The 20,000-nt window shown below is 36.3% G+C and overlaps 1 protein-coding gene across 1 annotated transcript in view; it reads left to right on the top strand.

Annotated features, from left to right (window-relative positions):
• LOC135213568 (adenylate cyclase type 2-like) overlaps nt 1-20,000 on the top strand; it is a gene marked incomplete in the record, with an annotated part of 801,033 nt that overhangs the window by 510,796 nt on the left and 270,237 nt on the right.

Raw genomic sequence — 20,000 nt, 5'->3', positions numbered from 1 at the left:
GTCCTTCCTGTTCTAAGTCTTGAATTTTCCTTTTCAAGTACACCGTATCTCTATAGTCTCTCTCCCAGAATTTTGCATCTCATTATTATCAGTTCATTGAGAGAATGTGGCATTTCTTATTTATCAGTACCTGGAATCTTATTGCTTACACATCAGTTCCGGGAATTATTCTTTCTTCATTTGTCTGGATGTCTGAATCCTTATCCAAGTGTTCTCTTGTTATCATCAGTTACTTTGGAGCATCTTACCTCTTAAGCATTGGAATACCTGGAATTATATATTATTATCATCATCATCTCATCTCATCATCATCATCATCATCATCATCATCATCATCATTTGGACCTTCGAATTCTTCACCTAAATATCTTGCCTGCCATTCATTCGAATACCTTGGTATTGGTATTATTATTATTATTATTATTATTATTATTATTATTATTATTATTATTATTATTATTATTATTATTATTATTTTTATTATTATTATTATTATTATTATTGTTATTATTAGTTTTTATTATTATTATTATTTGGACCTTCGAATTCCTCACCAAAGTATCTTGCCTCTCATACATTCGAATACCTGGAATTGTATATTATTATTATTATTTTTTTTTTTTTTTGCTCTATCACAGTCCTCCAATTCGACTGGGTGGTATTTATAGTGTGGGGTTCCGGGTTGCATCCTGCTTCCTTAGGAGTCCATCACTCTTCTTACTATGTGTGCCGTTTCTAGGATCACACTCTTCTGCATGAGTGGCCTGGAGCTACTTCAGCCTCTAGTTTTTTGTTTTTTCTAGATTCCTTTTCAGGGATCTTGGGATCGTGCCTAGTGCTCCTATGATTATGGGTACGATTTCCACTGGCATATCCCATATCCTTCTTATTTCTATTTTCAGATCTTGATACTTATCCAATTTTTTCCCTCTCTTTCTCTTCAACTCTGGTGTCCCATGGTATTGCGACATCATGAGTGATACTTTCTTCTTGACTTTGTCAATCAACGTCACGTCTGGTCTGTTTGCACGTATCACCCTATCCGTTCTGATACCATAGTCCCAGAGATCTTTGCCTGATCGTTTTCTATCACTCCTTCAGGTTGGTGCTCGTACCACTTATTACTGCAAGGTAGCTGATGTTTCTTGCACATGCTCCAGTGGAGGGCTTTTGCTACTGAATCATGCCTCTTTTTGTACTGGTTCTGTGCAAGTGCCGTGCATTCACTTGCTATGTGGTTTATGGTTTCACTTTTTTCGTATTGCACTTCCTACATATGGGAGAGATGTTATTTCCGTCTATCGTACTTTGAACATATCTGGTTCTTAGGGCCTGATCTTGTGCAGCTGTTATTCATTCCTTCAGTTTCCTTCTTTAGCTCTCCCCTCTGTAGCCATTGCCAATTGTCATAGCTGGCTAGATTCTTTAGTCTGTCTCATGTATTGTCCGTGCATTGGTTTGTTGTGCCAGTCCTCTGTTCTTTCTGTCTTTCCTCCTGTCTCTGTATATTTCTGGGTCTTCGTCTACTTTTATTAGTCCTTCTTCCCAATGCACTCTTTAGCCACTCGTCTTCACTGGTTTTCAGATATTGCCCCAGTGCTCTGTTTTCGGTGTTGACGCAGTCCTCTATACTTAGTAGTCCTCTCCCTCCTTCCTTTCGTGTTATGTATAGTCTGTCCGTATTTGCTCTTGGGTGTAGTGCTTTGTGTATTGTCATATGTTTCCTGGTTTTCTGATCTATGCTGCGGAGTTCTGCCTTCGTCCATTCCACTATTTCCTGCGCTGTATCTGATTACTGGCACTGCCCATGTGTTTTATGGCTTTTATCATATTTCCGGCGTTGAGTTTTGACTTGAGTATCGCCTTGAGTCTCTGCTATATTCTTTCCTGATCGTGGTCCTTCATCTCTTGGTGTTTTATATCTCCTCCTTCCATTATTCCCAGGTATTTGTATCCTGTCTCATCTATGTGTTTGATGTTGCTCCCATCTGGTAGCTTTATCCCTTCAGTTCTCGTTACTTTGCCTTTTTGTATGTTGACTAAGGCGCATTTTTCTATTCCAAACTCCATCCTGATGTCCCCAGATACAATCCTTACAGTCTGGATTAGGGTATCTATTTCCTTGATGCTCTTACCATACAGCTTGATGTCGTCCATGAACATCAGATGTTAATTCTGTTGCCTCTTTTCTTGAGTTGGTACCCACCATCCATCTTCTGTAGTACTTTTTGTCATGGGAATCATGGCTACTACGAAGAGTAGTGGGGACAGTGAGTCGCCCTGGAAGATCCCTCTCCTGATATTAACCTCTGCTAGTCTTATTCCAGAGCTTGTAAGTATTGTATTCCAGTTGCGCATTGTATTTTTTGAGAAGCTGATGGTATTTTCCTCTGCCCCATATATTTTCAGGCATTCTATTAGCCATGTGTGTGGTATCATGTCGAAGGCTTTCTTATAGTCTATCCATGCCATGCTTAGGTTGGTTTTCCTTCTCCTACTGTTCTTCATTACCATTTTGTCTATCAGGAGCTGGTCTTTTGTGCCCTACACTTCCTTCTGCAGCCTTTCTGTTGGTGGGGGATGGTGTTTGTCTCCTCTAGTAGTTGTATAGCCTTTCACTGATGATACCTGTTAGTAACTTCCCATTATTGGTAGGCAGTGATAGGCCTGTAGTTACTGGCTATATTTCCCTTACTCTTGTCTTTTTGTACTAAGGATGTTCTTCCTGTGGTCATCCATTTGGGTGCTTGGTAATTGAGATACAATGCTGGAGTTGTTCTGCTATTCGTGGGTGTAGGGCCTTGAAGTTTTTGAGCCAGTATCCATGGACTTCATCGGGACCTGGGGCTTTCCAGCTTGGCATTTTCTTTAGTTTGGTGTCTGACTGTGTCTTGTCCGTGATGGCTGTGAATCTTTGTTTTATTCTCCCTGTTTCTTCTTCCTTGACTTCTTGGAGCCATGTTGCATGTTTGTTGTGTGATACCGGATTGCTCCATATGTTTTCCCAGAGTCTCTTACTTTTTTCGGCTTCAGGAATTTCTGGTGGTTGTCTTCCCCTCTTAGTTGGCTGTATAGTCTTTTCTGGTTGTTCCGATAGTTTGTTCTGTTGGTATCCCTTATTCCTGTTCATGTACCGTTGGATCTTATGTCCTTTGGCCTTAAGCCTCTGTTTTACATCTTCTGTGTGTTTGTTTAATCCCCTCTCTTGTACTTTGTATTTCTCGTTGAGTTCCTCCTTGTTTTCTTGCTTCTTAGCCTTTTTCTTTTTTTCTGCCATCTCTTTCAGTTTACTCAAGTCAGATCTCATCACCATGATTTGCTTTTCCAGGCGCCTTTTCCAAGGAGGTTGCTGTTTTGGTTTCTGTTGGGTTGGTTTGTGCTGGTGGTGTTGGTGTTCGAATTCCCATCAGTTCTGCTACTAATCTTGCTCCTGCATATGTCAAGTTATTTGTTTCTGTGATACTGGTGTCTGTATTATGCCCAGTTATTTCATTGACCTCACTTGTTTTCTCCCTCAATTTCTTGGTGTTGTAGGCTTTCATGGAGGGGATCTTTGTTCTCTCTGTATCTGGCTCCATCCATTGTCTAATCTTTTCTACCCATTCCGTCCCTCTCTGTTACTTCGTCGGTGTTTCTTCGTGTGTCGTTGTCTGATACCTCATCCTCCCTGTCGTCTTCTGTGGCATCGTCTCTCAGTTCGTCTTCGTGTAATTCGTTTGTCGTGTGACATTTCCCTTTCCAGTTCTTCTCTTTCTGTTGGGGAGAGCCAGTTCTTTTTCTTTATGTTCATTATTATTATTATTATTATTATTATAATTATTATTATTATTATTATTATTATTATTATTATTATTATTATTATTATTTTATTATTATTATTATTATTATTATTAACCAACAAAAACTTCTTTCAGTTTTCTTCTGAAGATTGAAAAAGAAACCCACAAATTCAATTTGTAACTTGTTTACTTCTAAGTATTTACATTTAGTTTTACTCCACACTCGAGTACTTTCAGGTCCTTCTGTGGCCCATTCTCAAGAGATGTTGGGATGTTAGCCTGGGTCAAGGCCCAGCAGTGTGGAGTAAAACTAAATGTAAATACTTAGAAGTAAACAAGTTACAAATTGAATTTGTGGGTTTCTTTTTCAATTATTATTATTATTATTTGGACCTTCGAATTCCTCACCAAAGTATCTTGCCTCTCATACATTCGAATACCTGGAATTGTATATTCCTCAAGTCTTTGCTTATTGAATTCCACGTTGAAGCATCCATTCTGGAATCTTCTGCTTCAGGGAGCCAGTTTCTGGAATTCCACATCAAAGGAGCCGTTCTGGAAATTCATCGCTGCCCTGCTGTATCCATTCCAGGGATTTTTTTTCTGTTCATAGCTGGAAGCTGTTTCCTTTGATCCCCGTCATGTAACACGTGGTCTTTCCAGTCGTTAATTCCGTTGCCGTTCTTGGCTTTCATGGTTTGTGTTGTGTGTGTGTGTTTGTTTGTTTGTTTGATTTTTACCTTTGACCTGTTATTCTGCAACGCCGTTGATTAGATTGTGATTCCTTTTTTCCATTTCTATGGTTGTGTTCCATTTTTAATTTTCATTGTTTTTTTTATTATATGGACGTTTTTCCATTTACATTCTTTGTATTTTTTCTGTTTATGAAGTTTTCCGTTTACATTTTTGCCATTTATAAATTTGTGAAGTTTTCCATTTACCTTTTGCTGTATTTTTGTGATTTGTTTACTCCTTCGAGGTTTTGCCAAGGTTAGTGATATATCCTAAGCTGTATAGGCTCGTTTTCCAGTTCTAGTACTGCTCTCTCTCTCTCTCTCTCTCTCTCTCTCTCTCTCTCTCTCTCTCTCTCTCTCTCTCTCCTTCCTTACTCATCCCATGTCTCCTGAGACATGTTTTTAGTCATAAAACTTTGATGAATACTTAATAATCGTGATGCTGATCCCCCCCCCCCCTCTCTCTCTCCTCTCTCTATCTCTCTCTCTCTCTCCTCATTCTCTCGATCTCTCGCTCTCTTCTCTCCCTCTCTAACCATCTTCCTGTCATCTTCTCTCTCTCTCTCTCTCTCTCTCTCCTTGTATCGCCGTCGTTAAGCTACCTCGATTGTGTCTTGTTCGTTGCGGTGTAAACATTTGTGTCTAATCCCAATTAAGAGGAGTCGCTCGATTGGCTGCCTTGTAGCTCTGGCGTTTTTGGAAGGATTAATTAATTGATCTCTCTCTCTCTCTCTCTCTCTCTCTCTCTCTCTCTCTCTCTCTCTCTCTCTCTCTCTCTCTCTCTCTCCTTACTGAATAGAAGTTTTTCCCTTGCCTTCTAAGAAATGTTTTTAGTTGCAAACTTCTAAAGGCTTAACGTTCTCTCTCTCTCTCTCTCTATCTCTCTCTCTCTCTCTCGTCTCGTCTCTCTCTCTCGTCTCTCTCTCTTTTTTACTGAAATGAGATTTTCTCATTTGCTTTCTAAGACATATTTCTAGTCGTAAACTTTAAAAGGCCTAACATTCTCTCTCTCTCTCTCTCTCTCTCTCTCTCTCTCTCTCTCTCTCTCTCTCTCTCTCTCTCTCTCTCTCTGTAACTGGTGGAATAAAAACTCCCAGGAGACATTCAAATTCTATATAAAATTTTTATAGGTGACATGAGTTGGAGGAGAGCGGAAGATTCATGCGTTTTATGTTGACATCAAAGAGAAGTAAAATATTCTATTTTAAAAGTTTGTTTATTCTGAAAAAAATGAATGAAAAGGGGAGAAATATATTTCATTGGAGAAAGCAAGATATTTGAGTAATTTTTCCGATCAATTGTCATATATGTTTTAATGCTCCTCTCTCTCTCTCTCTCTCTCTCTCTCTCTCTCTCTCTCTCTCTCTCTCTCTCTCTCTCTCTCATTTAGTTCTTTGTTCGCTGCTACGGGTACCTTATGGTGAATTTAGTTTTACTCAAACATAATTCCATATTCGTAAAATGTTTTTAAGAATATATCACTAACTATTTTTTTTACATTTATCCCAAAATTTTACATCAACAAATAATCAGTTAGAAAAAGCTTCTAGTGTTTAATCTGCTTTATATATATATATATATATATATATATATATATATATATATATATATGTATATGTATATATATGTATATATATGACATATGTATGTATTTTTATATATATGTATATGTATAAGTATTTTCGTATACTTGTGAGTGTATCTCTATCTATGCATATAGTTTGTATGTGTTTTTGAGTTTTTGTAGGCGTGGAGCACCGTTAATATATATTTTTTTTCTTCTCTCAAAGGAATTTCTTTTTCTTTTTTAAATCGCATTAGGATGATACTCTGTATTTCATACCACCGCTAGAATTGAAAAGCCCTACGAAACGTAAAAGCGATATTTTTATTCCATTCCGGTAATAAATATACATTTATAAACATTGTGCGCGCTGTCATTCATGTCCACCGGGACAGGAAAGAGGCTTTGTGCTCTCTCTCTCTCTCTCTTCTCTCTCTCTCTCTCCTCTCTCTCTCTCTCTCTCTGAAGAGAGATTGTCATTGCCTTCTAAGGCATATTTTTAAATGCAAATTTTAGAAAGCTTAACACCTCTCTCTCTCTCTCTCTCTCTCTCTCTCCTCAATCTGTCTCTCCTCTCGTCTCTCTCTCTCTCATCCACTGAAAAGAGATGTTGTATCTTTGCCTTCTAAGACATATTTTTTATTGTAATCTTCAGAAGGCTCAATACTCTCTCTCTCTCTCTCTCTCTCTCTCTCTCTCTCTCTCTCTCTCTCTCTCTCTCTCTCTCTCTCTCATTGGTGCCTTAAGAAATTAGCCTCATATTCGTTTAATGTCTCAAAATGCGGAAAATGTATTGCATGTGTTTTTAATGTGTGTCATTAAGTGGAAAAATATATTAGCTACAAAAACCTTGTATTTTGTACACATTATTAAGGCTGAATCCGAAGGAATAAATTGCTGGAATTAAAAGTTAAAACTGTAAGTCATTTTCAGTATAACTTGTAGTCGTTATTTGAGGTAGAGAGAGAATGTCATTACGAAACGAGTCTGGGTAATTGTAACTTTTATCAAAAGGGCCCAAATTGATGTCTCTGCAACCTGTTGAACCGAGTGGGGGTGGGTGGGTGGGTGGGCGTGTCATGTTAGGTGATTTTCAGAAAATGCTTGTTTTGGGTGATGGTTGATCACTTTTAAATGTTTGTTTGTTTGTAAGTAATCATTTATATGACTTTAGCAGTCACGTAAGTTAATCGTAAGTCGTAGGCCAACCAAGTAACACTGTTCATAGATTTATACGTAGATATATATTATATATATATACATATATGTATATATATGTGTGTGTATGTATGTATGTATATACATATATATATATATATATATATATATATATATATATATATATTATGCCACGAGAAAGTGAAACTGGAGTGCAAGATTTTTAGCCTTTATTCTAAGAATATTTTCATATATTTTTATGTATGTATGTATGTGTGTATATATATATATATATATATATATATATATATATATATATAGTATCTGAAATTGAATTAGAGTGTGTGTCTCTGTGTTTGTATATGTATTTAACACATAAAATTTATTATATCGGAGTTATTTAGGTTTTGCAGCTAAGATATGACGTTAGCTTTTCACATTTCTATTTAATATTCGTCTTTTCACATTTCCTCTTCACTGTTAACCGCACAGATTCGTTTCGAAATATTTGCGACTTGGCTTCTTTCATGAGCTTGTTTTCGCTTTCACGTTTAATCTTCCCTCTCGTTTGACTATGAAATATAAAAATCCTAAGAGTTAAAAATGTTCAAATACTGAAAAAAACAGGGATGTTTTTGTTTTCGGTGGTTTGTGCAACGTTAGATCTCTGTTTCCAGTTAACGTCATTATTCATCACGTCAGTATTTATCTTCATTTTCAGCTCATGTATCATACAAGTTCTCTCTTTAATTATTGTTACCTGTACATATTATTGTAAATTATTTGTTTGGTATGTAAGAAAATTACATTTTTCAAGTTCTGTTGTTTAAAAGTCACCCTTTCTTATATGAGTTATTGCCCTTCTGTGTCATCGTAAAGTCCATCAGTAAATGATTTATCGATAATGATATCATTTTTATATATACAATATTATTATCAATACTTTCAATTTTCTTTTCATTCAACTCTTGTCACCAGTTTTCCCAAGAGTTATTGGTTTGATATTACTTTTTTTTAACCATCAGTCTTATTTTAAGATTATCATTTTGTTTTTCTTTATGTTTGGTATTTGAGTTTTTTCTCCAATATTTTTTCGTAACCTTACTTTATGTTTTTTTTTAAATAATCAGTATTTTATCGTCTTACTTCAGTACTTGTCTTTAGCGTTCTTTCATTGTTTATGCTTATAACAATTGCTAGTATCATTCATTATCTTCTTTTAAACTGTTTTCTCCAGTGTTTAAAATCTTGTCTAAACTATTGCCAGCGACATCGAAGATCACCTAAAACTATTGTCAGCAGTATTTAAAATATTTTTTTTTAAATGTTGTTAAAAAAGCATCCAAAATCTCTATAAGTAATTGTCAGCAACATTTAGATTATTTTTTTAACTATTGTCACCAAAATTTGAAATCTCTTTAAATTATTTTTAGCCATATTGAAGATATTTTTAAACTCTTGCCACCAGTAGTTAAAATTTCAGAAAATATTAAAAATATTTTTTAGACTAATGTCAGAAGTATTAAATTTATTTCTTTAACTGTTATCTGCAGCATTTAAATTTTTTTTTTAAATTGTCAGAAATATTTAAAATACTTTTGAATTAAAATGTTTTGAAACTATCGTCAGAAATAGTTAAAATATTTTTGAATCAAAATGTTTTTTAAACTATTGTCAGAAATATTGAAAATATTCTTGAAACTGTCTGCAATATTTGAAATAGTTTTGAAACTATTGTCTACAATATTTAGAATATTTTTGGAACTGTTATTACCAATTTAAAATCTTTCTAAACTATTGTAAAAAATATTTGGTCTTTTTTTTCTACTATTGTCACCAACATTTAAAATCTCTAATCTAATGTCAGTAATATTTAGTCTTCTTTATTTAAATATTTTTTAACAATTTTTACCAGTCTCAAATCTTTCTAAACTATTGTAGAAAATATTTGAAGTTTTCTTTTCTCTGAGCTATTGTCTCCTATCTATATGTTTCATGTATAGCCCCTCTAGGAGGGAGAGTGGGAGTACGATTAAAAGTTGCCATTGCAACGTTGCACCAGCTGAATGCAATGCTGGTGTCGTCATCGTCTTTAATAAGGTCTTGATGTCTGCCACCGTATTTATGATACCGCTTTCCTCTGTTAAGTGCTTCCGCACTGAGAACGTGTTTGCATCATTGAAGCTTTCTCTTCCTCCTCTTCCTCCTCCTCTTTGTGCGTGTGTGCGTTGGGGGGGGGGTGGGGGGGGGGGGGGGGGGGGGGGGGCCTTTGTTTCCTTTATCTATACCTTAACGATTATCTGCTATTTTAGATGTTGTTATCATAACTTTTGTTCTTGATATTTTTCTAGTCAATATACTGATATGTGTGCTGGTAATGTACCATGTAGTGTTGTATGTATTTATATATATATATATTTTTTTTTTTTTTATGGAACTTATCATGTGTTAGTCTAGTGGTTGTGCGCGATTTGTGTACGTTATAAATGAGGCCATTTGTTTTTTTGCGATGTCATCTTTATGTATTTTTACTGTTTATATATTTTTCTTATAAAGATTTGATCATATTATATATATATATATATATATATATATATAATATATATATTCTTTTGCAGGTATATATATATATATAGGTATATATATATATATATATATATATATATTATTTTTCGAATAATTTTACTTTTTATATATTTTCCTCATGGGGATTTTTATTTCTTATGTATTTTTCTTATGAAGATTTTTCTTATGAAGATTCGTATGTTTTTTTTTTTCTTTTTTTTTCTTATGAAATATTTTTGTTAACCTTTTTAAAATTTTTTTTATTTTTCTTTTGAAGATTTTTCACTTTTAATATATTTTTTCATATGAATATCTTCCATTTTTTTCTCATGAAGATTTTTTTATTTGTGAAGATTTTAACTTTTTTGTTTTTTTAGAACATCGTATATGTGATATGTGGTTTAAATCGTGTATTTTTTTCTTGGATTGTATCCTTGGCTTTATTATTATTCATCAAACCTGTTCTGTTTCTAACTCGTCTCATCTTTGGGGGATGCCTTACTCGTGAATTATCTCATTTATTTTTAACGTTTTCAAGTTTCTCCTCTACTCCAGTGAGGCGAAAGGAACTGGGATAATTTTAGATAATGTTAGGGTGCTTTCCCTAAGTCCCAAAGAGGAATTTCAGATAACAATCAGGAAGCTGGTTTAATTTCTTTGATAATCGTACTGTTGGGAGTTAAAACTAGAACTCATCAAGATTTATATTCGTGAGCTCAGTATAATAAGTGCAGAATCTCTCTCTCTCTCTCTCTCTCTCTCTCTCTCACTTCTGTAGTATTTTATGATCCCATTCAGCCGTCAGTTTTTTTTTCATTCATCTCTCTCTCAGCGTCCTATACAGCACCCCTCTCTCTCTCTCTCTCTCTCTCTCTCTCTCTCTCTCTCTCTCTCTCTCTCTCTCTCCTCTCTCTCTCACTTCTGTAGTATTTTACGGTCCCATTCAGCTATCTGTATTATCATTCGTCTCTCTCTCTCTCTCTCTCTCTCTCTCTCTCTCTCTCTCTCTCTCTCTCTCTCTCAGGTTCCTATGCATATTGATCTCACGAGAATTGAAGCTTTGGTTAACCAGGATCCAAAAGGACTTTCAACTTGTCGTTTCCAGTCTGGGAAACGCCTTCTTCTTCCGCTTCTTCTCTTTTATTAAGTTTTTGTTTACTCGGAAAGAGGTGTTTTCCTTTACCACGGGCACGCATATTTATTTTTGTTTGTGTGATTTGCGCTGTCTCACTGTCTTGTGTGTGTGTGTGTCTGTTTTCGCTTGTATTTTTCAAGTGCATAGACATATTAACATGAACATCTAAATTAATTCAAATACACACACACAGACATATATATTTATTCACATATAGATACTATATATTTTAGTGTATATATGTACTGTATATATGTGTGCATACATAGCTATCTATCTATCTATCTACCTATCTATCTATCTATCTATCTATCTATCTATCTATATATATATAATATAATATATATATATATACATATAGTGATATATACGGTATATAGTATTGTATATACGTACTATAATGTATGGATATATTTAGCTATATGTATGTATATATATTTTCTATATTATAAATATATGTATATATATATATGTATATATGATATAAGTATGTATATATATATATATATATATATAATAATAATATAAATATAATTTTTTTTTTTTTATGTTTGTTTTTGTGTGTGAACGCTTGATAAAACGTAGATACACCTACGCACACAATGAATGCAGTTAAATATATCAAAATGGATTTTATCTTTTATTTTATCGTTTTTTTTTATGGGCAGGTCAGTAAACACCGAACACACCGAAGCCGACTGATCTAACGATGAATCAATCAACTGCAATATTATAAGAAGCAAAATCAGAAGCACTAACATCAGAATGGTGTTAAGCAAGCAGAGGTATCTGGGAACCTCATCTCCTCGTTAAGTGCTTTTGACTGTCGGAGCTGTAGTACCGTTAAAAGCATTGCGTTGTCATTTAACTTCTGCTTGTTCTCAAGCATTTTGTGTGTGTGTGATTGTGTGTAGCCTACCAGCATCATGCAATCTGCCTGGAGTCATGGGCCTCACTGTGTCATATTGCCGTTCTCACCAAACTTCTAAGGCTTGTTCCAAGAATCTAAACATTAGTTCTTGGGATGAGGTTGCTAGCCGTATGTCCTTGCCAATATGGAGAAGGTTATTCGGTGTTCTGCGATGGGCACCCATCCAGATACAAAACAGGCCCAAATAAGACAAATTCATTGTCCTTGCCAATATGCAGAAGGGTTTACAATACAGGCCCAAATAAGTCAAATTCATTGTCCTTGCCATTATACAGAAGGGTTTTCGGTGTTCTGTGATGGGCACCCATCCAGATACAATACAGGCCCAAATAAGTCACATTCATTGTCCTTGCCAATATGCAGAAGGTTTTTTGGTGTTGTGTGATGGGGCACTCATCCAAATACTAAGCAGGCCTAAATAAGTTAAATTCATTAATAGGAGGAATAGCGGTGATGGGTAAAATTGACGGACAACCAAAAAAAAAAAAAAAACGAAAAAACGAAATCTCTGAAGTGAGAGAATTCCAAGACCTGGTTTTCCCTTTTCATTAAAGAAATTAATATTTTTAATTAAATCCTTTTTTCATAGTAGTTGCTCAAGTCTGCTGAACAAGTTTCTTACAACATTGTATGTGCAGTTACATTTGTTTTATTATTCCCTTCAATATTTATCATTTCTCTGATTTAGGACGATTTAGAACTAGTTCATTTCAATATTAATAATTGCTTCTCTTCTAAACATTATTCTGCTTTCCTGATAAAAAGCGTTTCTTACTTTTGCCATTTAGTAATTAAAATTTCTTTTCATTGTTGACGTCTTGATTTTTTGTCCCAGAAATAGTAATTTTCGATCTAAAACTTCTTCTTTTTTTATTCTTTTGTCTCGCTGGTTTAATTTTATTTCAGTACTTCTTACACTCATGGTATTTATTGTAAGTTTCAGTAGTTCCTCATTGGACGAGTGGTTAACGCGCTCGCCTACCGATTCGGTAGTCGTGAGTTCGATTCCCCGCTCTGCCAACTTGGAATCAGAGGAATGTACTTCTGGTGATTATCATTTGATTTCTCGAAATAATGTGGTTCGGATCCCACAATAAGCTGTAGGTCCCGTTACTAGGTAACCAGTTGGTCCCTAGCAGCTCATGATTAACCCACTGTTAACCCTCCTCTTTTCTGACTCCTTTTGGTTATAAACGTGTTTTCTGTCCGGTGGTGGCCTCAGCCACGGCCCGGTGGTGATCTGTGTTGTTGGCACCTATAGGGATGCCAGACGCACGATCATGGCTAACTTTAACCTTAGATAAAGTAAAAACTACCGAGGCTGGAGGGCTGCAATTTGGTATGTTTGATGACTGGAGGGTGGACGATCAACATACCATTTTTCAGCCCTCTAGCCACTGCAGTTTTTAAGATCTGAGGGCGGACAGAAAAAGTGCGGACGGAAAGATAAACAGCCATCTCAATAGTTTTCTTTTACAGTAAACTCAAACTCAAAAACATCGCTTTCAATCCATCTCACAGACACAGCCTCTCAAAGAGAATTGGCGCTCGCCCGTCGCGACGATTGAATTTTCACCTGTTCCAGGTGTGTGGTGGCGCATCTAATCCCAATTAAGACGCGTAATGCGATTATTTACCTAGGGAACTGTGTGTATGTGTGTGTGTGTGTTTTGTTGGGGGCGGGGGAGAGGAGGTGCGCCGCCTTCCGCGATACACTACGTACTACTACTAGCAAGTCGCGCGTAAAATCGCTTCTGGTATGGCGTTGCATAATGGCCCCTTTAATAATGGTCTCCCTTTACAAAGGAATTCGTGATCACAGGAGACGAGCCTTCGGGCGCAAGAATGAAGAGACGCGAAATGGAGGATATGGATGGCGAGGTGCAGTTGGTGGTAACGATGACGGTGAAGGGGAAGAAAAATTAGGTAATGGAGGATGTTGCCCTTGATAGAAGGCAGTGGTGAAGGAGAAGGCGCATCAGGCAACCGACCCCTGAATGTAGGGATAACGGTGGGAAAGAAGAAGAAAAGTAGGTAATGAATTGGAACTAAAATTAAAATTAAAAAAAAAAATGGATTGACGAATTTGAGGAAGAAAAAGAAAAAAGATGAGATAGCGCTGTGTCAAGCTCTACTGCAGAAGGTTATTGTAATCGCTATACAGGCCTACAACAACTCTGAAATGTACTACAATATGAGACTTAGATTAAATATTGAGAATTGTATAATGTATAAGGCGTATTTAAAGGATGACTGGTTATTAAAATCATGATAAAGATAAAGAGAAGTCTAATGGAAAGGAGAATAAGAAAAAAAACGAGAGAAAATAATGGACGCCTGATAAAATTACTATCCCTTTTGTTTTACTGGATATTTTTATCGTTTTAGAAGTTTCTCTCTCTCTCTCTCTCTCTCTCTCTCTCTCTCTCTCTCTCTCTCCTCTCTCTCTCTCTTTGACTGGTAAAAATGTTCTGTTACAACAGAACTCCATCGAATAAAGGAGCCCATACAAACGCCAAAATATAGACAGTAAGTACTATATATTTCAGAGACTGCTGTCTCCCTCCCTCTTGAGGGAGAGAGCTGTCACTGAAATATAGTCTTTTGCAGTCTCTGAAATGTAGTCTTTTTCAGTCTCTGAAAATGTAGTCTTTTCGCCAGTTTGCTGCGTCGTAACAGCCAGTACAAGCAAGTACCCTCGCGGCCATTTATTGCCTTATTCTTAATGAAGTTTCCCATCTCCGAGCTCTGGATCCGAGGACTCTTAAGTACTGTAATTGTCGACTGATGGGTTGCTCGAGGGGGAGGCAATTAGCTCTTATTTTAGCCGAGGAAGGTCATAATTGCGCCAGGGAGATGAAGAGCGAGTGGCCCGTGGTAGGTGGAGGGTAGGGGGAGCGGAAGGGAGGGGGGAAGGGTGGTCCTACTTGGGGGAAAATATAAGACCCAATGGGAGGAAAGCAGTCACTATTAAGATGCTCCCTTTTCCTCCTTTCTCCCCCCCCTCCCCTCCCCTCCCCTACTCCTCCTTTCTCTCTCTGCCTCCGTCCTCTCTCCCCACTCCCCGTCCTCACCTGAACGAACCCTTCCCCTCCCATCCTTTTTTTTTTTTTTTTTTTTTTTTCTCGTTTTTGCACCGCATGGGAAATAGGTTATATGACGCGACTTTTTTTTTTAAGCCGCAAAATATGTAGTTATGTGGGTGATAATTATTTCCTTCATTGGGTGAATATATATATATATATATATATATATATATATATATATGTGTGTGTGTGTATATGTATATATATATATTATATATTATATAAATTGCTACTAAATTACGTAACCGGGTAATTTTTTTATATGTAATTGCATCCTGCATTTATGAAGTACTTTATGTGTCTCTGGATTCACTCGTTCAGCATTATATTTAGTTAATCCTGGATTCGCTCCCGGTCGATTATGACGACTACTGAAAAAGGAAATTAATGTATTTTCGCTGTAATATATGTATGAGGATTAAACATTTTATCTGCAAAGGCAGTAAAAATTTTATTTAGTGAAAGATTAATATTTTATTGCAATTAATAGGAAATACTTTGTGATATGGGCGACTGATGTAATTTTATTGTTAATAAGGACCGATATGATGTTATGATAGCAATCATAGAGAACTATCTCTCAAGGATTTTGGAATTAATGAAAAGAGGTCTGGCTCCCTTTTATTCAAATTGTCTTACAACTCTCTCTCTCTCTCTCTCTCCTCTCTCTCTCTCTCTCTCTCTCTTCTCTCTCTCTCTCTCTCTCTCATATCTAAACCCCTCTTCTTAATCAAGTTAACGGCATCTATTATGCCTAGCGAATTTCTGTTATTACTAAAGATTTGTATCGTATATTGTATTGAATAATTTATCTTCTCTCTCTCTCTCTCTCTCTCTCTCTCTCTCTCTCTCTCTCTCTCTCTCTCTCTCTCTCTCTCTCTCTCTCTCTCTCATCCAGATTCCTTTAAATCAAGGTATCTTAGAGTTATTTATCATCGCCAGCGAATATTTCATTTGCGTTTGTATGATTGCTGAAGATTCGTATTGCATATTGAATTAAATCATTTATTAACCTCTCTCTCTCTCTCTCTCTCTCTCTCTCTCTCTCTCTCTCTCTCTCTCTCTCTCTCTCTCTCTCATCCTAACTCCAATTTGTCTTCAAGTTATTGATCGTGCCTAGCGAATATTTCACTCATTCTAGTTATTACGGGAGATTCGTGTTGTATATTGTTAGACTGGAGATTCGTGTTGTATGTTGTATTCGATAACTTATCCTGGAAACCCCTTCACGTCATTTATTTTATGCCTCCAAAACTATTTGCAACTCTGCGGATTTTATGTGATTCCCTTATTTATCATTAGCTTCTCATTAACCTCAAGGATTTTAATTGGATGCGCGTCATCAACACGGTTGTATTTCAAGTCTTGAAATGTTTGTGAGTTTATACGTTCTTTTATTATCATTGTTTCCATTGGTTTCCTTCTCATAGATCATTGACCAATTATTTATTTCTTGAGAGACGGCTGACCGTTGTCTTGAAACGAAGCAAGTTTAATCAGTAAGAATGTGCCTCTTTCCTTAATGATAATAGCTTCGTCTCTTTGAGAGAGAGAGAGAGAGAGAGAGAGAGAGAGAGAGAGAGAGAGAGAGAGGTTGTGTTTACATGTGCGCATAATACTTTCATATCCTAGTTATAATTTTTTTTTTCAATAGAGTGATCGTTTACCTGGTTTTCATTTCATTCATGAAACAGTTGCTTTCTCCCCTTGTGGAGAGAGAGAGAGAGAGAGAGAGAGAGAGAGAGAGAGAGAGAGAGAGAGAGAGAGAGAATGTTGTGTATGCTCATGCACGTAATGCTCTCATGTCCAGGTTATATATTTTGTCAATTTTTTCTCATTAGAGGAATCGTTGGTCCAGCCCCCATTTCATTCATCGAACAACTGCCATTAGATTTTAAATCCCGTTTTCTATGAGAGACGGAACAGCTAAACGTTTATTCTCCCCTCAAAGAAAGTGGGACGCGAAATACTTTTAAAATTCTGTTAACAAGCGGAGGCAGGCAATCTTGCGTAACGATAACCTTTGCCGCAATCCAATCAGTTCTCCTTAATTGAATTTGGCCATTACTGACCTCCGTTCCTCTCTCTAGCGCCTCCTCTGAAGGGAAGCTGTTCCATTATCATGTCTAATAGCCGAAGGGAATAAGGAGGAGGAGTAACTGGCTTCTATTGGCTCTTGTGTCCCGAGCGTCGCTTCCTCTGACGGATGGAGGAGAGACTATTTGTTCCAGGGTGCTTGTGGGATGAGGCTGATGGCATCACGGCCCGTTTTCTTTAACCGAACAGTAACTGGGATCCGTTATCGATGGGTGGACTGGTTGTGGCAGTCGCCGGGAGCGGTCTGCGGACTTCGTAAACGTGGTATGAGCGCTGCACCACTCATCCATGACACCCGCTTTGGAGCGTTCAGCCTTCCAGAGGTTGACGGTGGGGTTGCAACATCCGCTTATTATTATTATTATTATTATATATATAGTGTGTCTGTATGTACACATACATATTAATATTATATATATTATATTATATATTTTATCATATATATATATATATATATATATATATATATATATATATTACAGAGAGAGAGAGAGAGAGAGAGAGAGAGAGAGAGAGGAGAGAGAGAGAGAGAGTTAGTTTTGTATGATGCCCTGCTGTGCCTGCAGGTATCCTTTCAGAGCTGAGAGCTGAAGACAGTCAAACAAGCAAGCAAATGAACTTCCATACGCATGCATACATACAAATACACTCGTATCCTTCATATTTCCATCGAGCCGAACACACACACACAGGCATACGCTTATATACACACGCATCCCTTCATACTTGAACCCTGCGAATTTAGTGGAAGCACCGAGCTCAGATATCAGGTATTATTTAGGAAGGGATGGGGCCAATTGTCGGAAACTTCTGCGAATATATATTGTTGCAACTGTTCTAAGCTGCCTATTGAAAGGGTCCATAAATTGGAATTGCATTTGCACTTTGATATCATCCTCTCTCTCTCTCTCTCTCTCTCTCTCTCTCTCTCTCTCTCTCTCTCTCTCTCTCTCTCTCTCGTATACACATGTCATTCTCTGTGAATGTATCTGTTGAAACTCAGGGTTGATCTCTCTCTCTCTCTCTCTCTCTCTCTCTCTCTCTCTCTCTCTCTCTCTCTCGTTGCAAGGTCCATTCCCTCTTTTCACTGTTTAAACCTTTACTTTTCATCTGTTTAGATTTGAGCTGAACGAGAGTTATTGCATTTATCGTTCCATCAGCCATTGCATAGGAAGGAGGACGAGTAGTTATATCACATATTGCTTACATTAGCTTAGTGCTTTATTAGATGTATTTTTTATTTACCAAATGGGACAGCTCAGTATAAACTCAATGATGACATAAAGCTTGCTTAGGCTTGCATATGCATACTGTGTATGCATTGGCATAGTTATTGCTGTTAAATATATATTTGCGAAATGTGTTGCTGTGATCGCTTGTCTTCTCATAGTGGTTAATGTACAACATTTGCGGATATGTTTGCATATATTTTGAAGAGTTGACTATATATATATATATATATATATATATATATATATATATATATCTGTATGCAAATATTCATTTATGTATAAAATATTAATATATATATGTATATATGTGTATGTATACACATTATATACAAGTTTAGAAAATAATTTGTTTTTAAATGACTTCATGGAGGAGGCTTTACGTTTTTTTTAATGATCCTCTTTGCCGACATTTCATTTCATACGAAACAATTATAATCTTCGCTCTGTGAGAGTCTCATAGGTAAGTGCTCTTTGCTGTAAGATGCAGCAAAGATAGGAGGAACTTTGATGTCGAAACATCTCAATTTAATTTGTGCCGAGTCTCTCTCTCTCTCTCTCTCTCTCTCTCTCTCTCTCTCTCTCTCTCTCTCTCTCTCTCTCTCTCTCTCTCTCTATGTATGTTGGATGTAAGACCGGACACTTATGTTAGGAAGAATTTAAAGAGTTGCGTAATCATGAGTTATTACTGATTTCTTAACCTATCTATCCATCTATCTACTTGTCTTTCGATCTCTTTGTTTTAACGATCTGTCTTTTCTTCAGTATTGTGATTGATAAGAAGAGAAAGATAATAACACTGCAAGATGGATGTTGCTTGTGCCGTAGTAAATTGACGAATCTCTCTCTCTCTCTCTCTCTCTCTCTCTCTCTCTCTCTCTCTCTCTCATATCTTTGCAATATGAATTAGTATGCAATATGAACGTTGCTTTGAAGTGCCTTCGTATAAGGCAGATTCTTAATAAACTCCAAGTGTATCATCATCGTATGAATTTCTTTCATTATTTCACAGTGAAGAATTTGTTTGAAGAATTAATTTTTACAGTAGCATTAAATCTGTTTTATTTTTAGCTATTGCGTTGTATGAAAGTATATTTCATCAGGAATTAAATGTTTTTGTAGCTAACTTCTATATTCTTTTTTTACTCCATTAGGAAGTGAGACGTATTCATTAAAAATGCGATGTCACTTTTAAGTTTTTTTTATTATTTTTGTATCATACACGTAAGTTTCTTTATGCCAGGATATTATTTTGGACACACACACACACACACACACACACACACACACACACACTCAGTGCTTTTTTTCCTAACAGTTTTCTCAAGACTTCATGAGACTTTGAATGAGGAAGCATTAAGGTGACTATTTGTCCTTGTTATAGATTCTCATTTTTATTTAAAAAAAAAAAAAAAAAAAACCTACCTCACTTATAGAAAAGTTTTAATGTGCTTCCGATGCAGAGGTAATTCCAGTTCTAAGAGAAGTCTTTCTATATAACTGAGGAAATACAGAGGACAGCAGAGAGTGCCACATCGTGAAATGGGTGGTTGAAAGGACTTATTCTCGAGTTCGCGATTTCATATATCGGAGATCAGGGAAAGGAATATTGTTTTTTGCATCACTTGCATAAGTAATCGTGAGTGTTTCTTTCAATAATGACTACTGTAGCTCGTGCGCACTAAAAGGAAATTGAAGAAAAGTACAAAATATATTAATGTG

Source organism: Macrobrachium nipponense, chromosome 19 (assembly GCF_015104395.2).
Source record: "Macrobrachium nipponense isolate FS-2020 chromosome 19, ASM1510439v2, whole genome shotgun sequence".
Classification (NCBI taxonomy): Eukaryota; Metazoa; Arthropoda; class Malacostraca; order Decapoda; family Palaemonidae; genus Macrobrachium; species Macrobrachium nipponense.
Note: the sequence above shows the minus strand (reverse complement) of the source record. Positions and strands in the feature narration are given on the sequence as shown.